This window comes from Natrix helvetica (genome assembly GCF_964273705.1).
Source record: "Natrix helvetica genome assembly, chromosome: 1".
NCBI lineage: Eukaryota > Metazoa > Chordata > Lepidosauria > Squamata > Natricidae > Natrix > Natrix helvetica.
The window spans coordinates 189,250,869-189,258,896 of record NC_138548.1 but is presented as its reverse complement, the minus strand read 5'-3'; positions in this window follow the sequence as shown (position 1 = coordinate 189,258,896).

The following is an 8,028-nucleotide window of genomic DNA, read 5'->3' as shown; positions in this document are numbered from 1 at the left end:
AATTCCCCTGGATTTTCATCCTGTTTCTGTTGAATTTAATAGACCTTCCCTAAATTCTTAACTTTTGTTTGAATCCTAATAAAACTAAGGTCCAATAGTTTTGCAGCTGAATGTACTAAGTTCCTAATCTGGTTTCTTCAGTAACCATGTCCAATCTGGTTTTTTTTTTTTTTCATGATCCTTCTGCAAAGGCTTATTCAAAAGACTTATTCTTTTCTCTGTGGTTAATAAAATTTCCATCAGACTTTTTATGTCAGCCCAAGCAGACTGGTGAGTTCAGAAAAATGGATGCAAAAAGGACATGCATCTCATCTGGATTTTCTCTATAAGCAGGAATTTTATTTTTCCAATTACATAAATCAGCCATTGAGAATGGAGCATATATCCAGACCTTACGTAGCTCCCCCTCAGCTTCTGGCAATAAAATTCCCTTAGGGCAATTTGAGTTTTTATCTCAACTGCTCCCTTGGACCAGGTTTGTGGTCCACTTGATCTATCCCTTCGATAACCTTTTTTTGGTTTTCTTTCTCCTGGCCCCACTTAATGGGACCGTTTGTTCTTTCTTTTTAACAAAACAAAAAAACACTTAAACACATCATCAAGGCAGGAACTAAATGTTTCGTTGAGACTCTCTCAAAGCTTTTTTTCTTTCCTCCTTGAGGCTTTTATAATAGGGGTGAGGGTAATTTCTCTGCCAGAGACTTTTTACTAAAACTCTCTCAAGGCTTTTTTCCCTCAACATGCATTGGAGAGGCGTTCGAGGAACGCTCCCCACCTTCCCATGTTCTATTTCTAAGACACTGTCACCGACCTGGGGTGCCGGAATACCACGGTCGCCTTCAGGAACTGCGATGACTTACCACCCACACAAATCTAGAGCCTCATTAGGATACGCCGGTTCCATTTGGAACGGACGCTATCCCGGGCTCAGGGAGGTGATCAGGCCCCCTCTTCCACTCCTAACCGAGTGGGTCCACAATTCTTTTAATACTTGCCTGCAGGGGTCTTCTTTCTCAGCCGGCGTAAATTTTATTAACTTGTCCTGATCCTGGTCAGATTCTTGGATTGGTGGTGTCCTCCGGATGCCCAAGAGGGGTCATCGGCCCCCTTCCAGAGAAAGATCTCCGTGGCGCCTGAAGAAGGGCGAGATGGCCTCGATGGGGCACCGGTCGGTCCGTTCCATCCTCAGCGAAATATCGCTCTAAGTCCTGCCGCGGTCGCCAGAATTGTTGCAGAAAATGACAGGCTTAGACTTCTCAGGATACAGGAAAAGTTTATTTGGCAGCCAGGTTCAGAAAGCTAGCACATAGCTAGCATTGGAAATTCTGAACAATCTTTATTATTGAAGCACGCATTCTTATACATTCTCAAAGACAGTGTAACACGGAAACACTTAACTCCTTTCTTATTGGTTACCTTGGGGAAAAAGCCCTATAAGGAGATGGGGGTCTTACTTCTCCTTTTGTTACAGGTATGGACTACGTGCCATTAACGAACTTTATTTGAACCTTGTGGTTTTGGACTTTTGACATAGGGACGTTTGCTGGAACATGTTGTGGTTGAAGGCTGATGACATTTCCCTGTCCCTTTAAGCAAGTTTCCAACTGTCCCTTTTATGCCACGTCTTCATTCTTATATTTTTAATCCATATTTTACTCCACTTTACCACCACTGGAATTAGATATGTTTAGCCTACTGAAGAGAATGCTTGGGGAGACATGAAAGCAGTCTCCCAATACTTGAAGGGCTGTCATAGGGAGATGATGTCTATTTATTCTTCACAGCATCTAAGAGTAGAACAAGAAACAATGGTGGAAGCACATTAAAGAGAAATCCAACCTACAAATACAGAGGAATTGTTGGAAGTGAAAAAAATTGATCAGTGGAATAGCTGAATTTCTGGAGTTGTGGTGCTCCATCCTGGAGATTTTCAAGAAAAGATTGGATAACTATTTGTTTGGGATTGTATAACGACTATTGCCTTGAGCAGGAGTTGGACTAGAAGATGTTTGAAATGCATTCCATACCTATGATTACTTTGAATGGTGTATAATTGTGGTTTATCACTATGTGTCTCTAAGTGCCTCCTGTTGGTTGAAACAGTTGAGTCTGTCAATATATTGTTAGTTGAAGGAGTTTTCATCTTATCTTCTGACTGTTAGTTGGTTTTTAAGGATGTGCTCTGCTAGTTTCTGTCTGCCTATCCTACATAGTGGCTAATACAGTCCTTATGCTGTAAGTTCTACATTATGCCATTATTTTCTTCTTGGGCTACTAGGTTTTTGATTTATTAAGATGTTGTTAAGGTTGACTTGCAAGGTGCTGATTTCCACTCATAACCTGTCAAAAGGAAGCAGATAGGTATGATTGGAATGTGGGGGAACTGGGAGGGAGTCCAGCCATAGTGGGAGCTGCCACCCCACTGGCAGCAAGCAATCTCAGTGGCTCTGGCAGCAGCAGGAGTCCCTGCACAGGCACCAGTGGCCATGGCTGGGCTGCTGTCGGGATATGTCCTAGTGCAGGAAGACCAGCCACCATCTACCCTGGTGGTCCCCTTCAATGGACACCCAGAGAATCTAGCCCATTTCCTGGAGTGCTATGGGGGGATGTACCCAGACAATGTGGCCTGGGTCCATCCACTTCATTGCAGCCAACCTGGAAGGAAGAGTTTCAGGATGGTTGGTATCCCTCCACAATGATGAGGCTCCAGAGCTGGTCAATCTGGATATCTTCATGCAGATCCTGTGGGAGTGGTTTGAAGACCCCATGGCCACTCAGCACACAGAAACCCACATGTGAAACCTGAAGCAAGGCATGCGACCAGTGTTGGAGTATATTCAAGACTTCTGGAATATATTCAAGACTTTAGCTAGCCACCTGCAGGATTGGTGTGAGTACATGCTGGTCTATCAGTTTTGAAAGAGACTGAGTAAGGAGCTATATCACAACTGCCAAAGTGTGCTGTATAACCTGCGGGCATGGTACCGATGGTCACAGGGGTAGAGGTCAAGCTAATGGAATATCGTGAGTACACTGCACAGGAGATGTGATGATCTGATCAGCCCACAAGTGGTAGAAAGATTAAGGGTGAGGCTGGGGAAACAGAAGTGTCCCATGATCATTTCCCAGCTAGATGGCTTGATAACAGGCAAGGTGCTAGTGACTTGCTTCACTGAGCCAATAAAGATCAAGGTTGAGACCCATCTAGAGGCTGTCTGATTCACCATGGTACCAGGGATGGCTGAGCCCATGGTCCTAGGATCGGCATGGTGGGAAAAGTGGAGGCTGTCAGTAGATTGGAATGAAACCCAGTGGTGGGTGCAAATGACCATGGCAGACCGACAGGGATTAGTGGAAGCACTGGCAACAAACCATGTGCCTGTGGTCAGAAAAGTGAAAGCAAAGGACTTTTGGTTTGGCATTGTGGCAAGACAGTCAGAGATAACAGGGCTCTGCAAATCCAGCTGATTCTTCTCCGATAGGAGGCCCCAAGGGGCTAAAGTCACACTGGAGGGGTAACTAGAAAAGGAGGGATCCCTTGTCGATCATGGGAGAGCGGCGGCTCTTCTGTTTGATCTGAGGTGCTGTCCCAACCTATGGAGAAGAGAGACGGCCATTATGGCCTGAACAAAGCTGGGGCAACTGAAGAAGAAATGAGCTGCAGTGGTGTGTGAACAGAGGATTGGAACTGGGTGAGATGATTGTCAACTTCTTTATTAGAGACCCACCTATAATTCTTGAAAGATGCAAAATGCATAAAATGGTGAATTAACACATGTAGATAAATTATAGACCCAAAAGAGAAATGAAATTTTAATGAAAGAATATGAACTTTTACAATATAGAAAGACTGAAATGGAATTTGTGGTGCTGTAAAATGTGACTTTAATCTGTTGGAAATATTGTTTGATTGTTGGAAGAAAGTACAAAGAAAAATGGTTTTTCCCCTTTTTGTTGAACTTTGACAATCAGCTGTTAGAGCTTTCGCCTCATGTTGGTATTGAAACTTAGAGCTGGGATACCATCTACTGGCCAAAGAAGTTACTATATTATTATATGGTTGGAAAGGCCTTGGGACAAAAAGTCAGCTTGATAAAAAAAAGAAAGGATTGATAAGAAGAGAAACAAAGTGAAAGGTAAACAATGTCTGGAAGGCCATCTTTTTGTTTTTCCATTTCTATCTACTTGTTCCGTGGTGACTTGGGAGCAACTGGTGAGTTTTTTGAAACTTTACAAAGGACTGTGGATTATAAAAAATAGGAATTGCCCTTGAAACTGAATACCTGATTCTGTCAATTATTGAGAGATGTGGAAATTTGGTGAGCCATTCTGGATTACAAATATTATTCAATAGAATATCTTATGAGGCAAAAGGAAAAAAAAACATTAAACAAGACCTACAAATTTGAATAACTCAGAAGGAGAAAAATGGCAGACTTTGAGGTCTACAAATACTGTGGATTTTTAGGAACAGTTCAGGTAATGAGCAAATTTTCTAATATTGGCTTTTTGGTGTTTTGGGACACTGGGACTTAGATGGATTACTGAGTAACTTTAAGCCCACTAAAATAAAGTAAAATGTTACAACAAGGAAGAACAAATGCATCCCAAATAGAAATACTATTAATGCTTCAAGACATCCAGGAAGCTAAATAAATTTTCATTTACTCTCCAAGACCTTCTTGGCCTCATCCCTAATTCAATTTGTAACCACACCGGACTATGATCGCTAAGTGTCCTGGCGAAAATCTTGGATTTCTTAGCTTTAGAAAGTAGATCCGGTGTTAACAAAAAGAAATCAATCCTTGAAAAGGATTTATGTCTATCTGAGTAGAAAGAAAAATCCATCTCATTTAGATGTTGTGTCCTCCAAACATCTTTTAATTTCAAATCGTCTTGTAAATCAAAAAAAGCCTTTGGTAATTTGGTAGTGAATTTAGTCTTTGTACTCTTATCTATCTTTGGAGAAATCACTCCATTCCAGTCTCCCATTATTAGAATACTCTTAAAGTTCCAGTCTAAAATTTTTAAATGGAGCATCTTATAAAAACTTTCTTGGCGTTGGTTAGGAGCATATATTCCTAGCAGCAAAATGGGACCAAAGTCTGTATCAAATTGAATTGCTATATATCTACCAGCGTCATCCGCCTCTATAACTTTAGTTGAAAATCTTTTATTTATATATATCACCACACCATTTTTCTTTACCAAATCAGAGGCAGCATAAAATGTTCCCAGTTTTGAATTCACTAATTTATTTAGATACGAAAAAAATGTTGATGAACTTAAAAAACACATGAAGGAATTTTTCAGTTTTAACATGAATAAGGGTACTCCCATTGAAACAGTTTGGGATGCAAGTAAAGCTTATATGCGTGGGGTCCTGATACATATGAACTTTAAACATAAACAAATTAGACAGAAAAGGAGAATGGAATTGGAAGATGAAATAAAAACCAAGGAACAGCTGCTTATAACAAACCCGAATGACCAGGCGCTCCAGATGGCGCTAAAGCTGTTGAAAGATCAATTTCAGATGCTTATAGCAGAACAAACAGCAACTAATTTACAATTTGCTAAACATAACACCTTTGCTAACGCTAATAAACCTGGTAGATGGTTAGCATATACTTTGAGAAGGAATATGAATGACAGAATTATTGATAAAATTGAGTTTCGAGGGAAGATGGTATATCAACAAGAGTTGATTAAAAAACCATTTGTGGACTATTATACTAAGCTATATGTACAGGATAATATACAGAACAAGTTAATAGATGATTTTTTGGAAGGAAAAAGGGTTGCTAAAATTTCTGTGCTTCAAAAGGCAAATTTGGAACGTCTTATAACCGCTGATGAGATCACTTTAGTTATAAATCAACTTAAATTAGCTAAGGCTCCAAGGACTGATGGTTTGACTGCAATGTATTATAAAACTTTACAACTGGAAATGATTGAATATCTTACACAACTATTTTGTAATATACAACAAGGAGGTAAAATACCTCCCTCATGGAAAGCGGCTTTTATCTCATTGATACCTAAAGATAAAGAGGGCCCTAAGAAACCAAAGGATTACAGGCCGATATCTCTTCTGAACACAGATTATAAAATATTTGCTAAGGTACTAGCCAACAGATTGATGCCGGTTATTCAAGAGATTATTCATCATGATCAAGCAGGATTTATTGAAGGCAGACATATGAAGGAGAATGTAAGGCAACTCATAGATTTAATTGACTATCTTGATAAGAATAAGCAGATCTCTGCAGTGCTGGTTTTCTTGGATGCAGAGAAGGCCTTCGATCGAGTGAATTGGAACTTTCTAACCAAGACTTTGGAAAAGAAGGGATATGGGACCACGATTGCGGCAGGCGATTGGAGCAATTTATCAGCAACAAAACGCACAACTTATTATTAATGGAAATTTGTCAACAACTTTCGAGATACAAAAAGGCACAAGACAAGGTTGCCCATTATCCCCATTGTTATTTATTTTAACTTTGGAAGTCTTGTTGAACGCAATTCGGGACTCAAAATCCTTAGATGGCATAGCTATCAGGCAAAAGGAATACAGAACTAGAGCATTCGCCGATGATCTGGTTGTTACCCTTTCACATCCTTTGAAATCAATAATCCAGATGAAAAATATCATAATAGAATTTGGCATGGTGTCTGGGTTTAGACTAAATCAAAACAAAACGAAAATGATGGTTAAAAACATGACAGAGACTCAAAGAAAGAGACTTGTAAGTTTAGCAGGTTTTGAAATAGTTTCTAAAGTTAAATATTTAGGAATACAAATTTCAGAATCAAATACAAAACTTTTCTTAAATAACTATGAAATGTTGTGGCAAAAGATACAAAAAGATCTTTTTTTTTTTTTTGAAAAAAGTTTTATTGGTTTTTTTAAAACATTTATAGGGAAAAGGGTAAATGGAATGGTTACAGATTTTGGCAGTAGCAAGTGTGACAGAGGCCCCCTCCCTCCAATCTCATAGGTTACATCCATATATCAAGCATTAGTCCATAGTCATAAAAGATCAGCATATTAATTCTAGAAAAAAAAAATTTTTTTTCAGTCAGCTTATATTGTTATAATATATAATCTAGATATAATTTCATTATTACTTTCGGTTTGTTTATAACATTGTGGCTTTCTTATTCATTTTTGTGATCTGAGCTTTCTTGGTATTGCCCCTTCTCCCCCTGCTGGCAGAGCTCCGGCCCCTCCCGTGTCCTGTGTGACCATTGTGGTATCTTCTGTTTTTTCTAGGTTCGCTTTGTTTTTTTCCATAAAGGCCTGTGCCTCTATGGGTGTGTTAATTCTAATTCTTTTCTCCTCCCAGAATATCAGCATACCTTCAGGCATCAACCATCTAAACCACACCCCCTTCTGGTATAATTTATTCGCCAGTTGCGAATAATTTTTCCTTTTCTTCCTAATTTTTTTGGGAATCTGTTTTAGAATGGTTATCTCCCTATCATGGTATGTGAGTGTTTGCCCCCTTTGCACACCCAGAATTTCATCTCTTGTGCTTTTCCTAAGGAATCTAATATGAACCTCCCTGGGCACATTGTGTGTTCTGGCATATACTGAGTTCACTCTATAAGCCAGATCTATCTCCCATTCCATCTGTTGTTTATCTTTGTGTATGTATTCAGCTAAAATATTAGTCATTATGTCCCTTATATTTTCCCCATCTGTTTCTATTACATTTTGGAATCTAAGATAGAAGGACATTCTCTCAAAATCTGTTTTCATTTGTTGGGTATCAAGTTCTTTGTTTCCCCTCTGCAAGGCCTCAACCCCCCCTCTCGCCTCTGCCACCCCACCCTCCACAACGTCCAGTCTCTGTGAGTTCTTATAGATTTGCACTTGATTTTCTTTGATTTCATCTTTCATTTCCCTTAGCTGTTTCTTAATTTCCTCTTGGCCCTGTAAAATTTGTTGGAGCATTTGTTGAAAGTCTATCTCTGTAGTCTTGGGTTGCATCAGTTCTGTTATCTTTGACTGTGTGGCTGGGC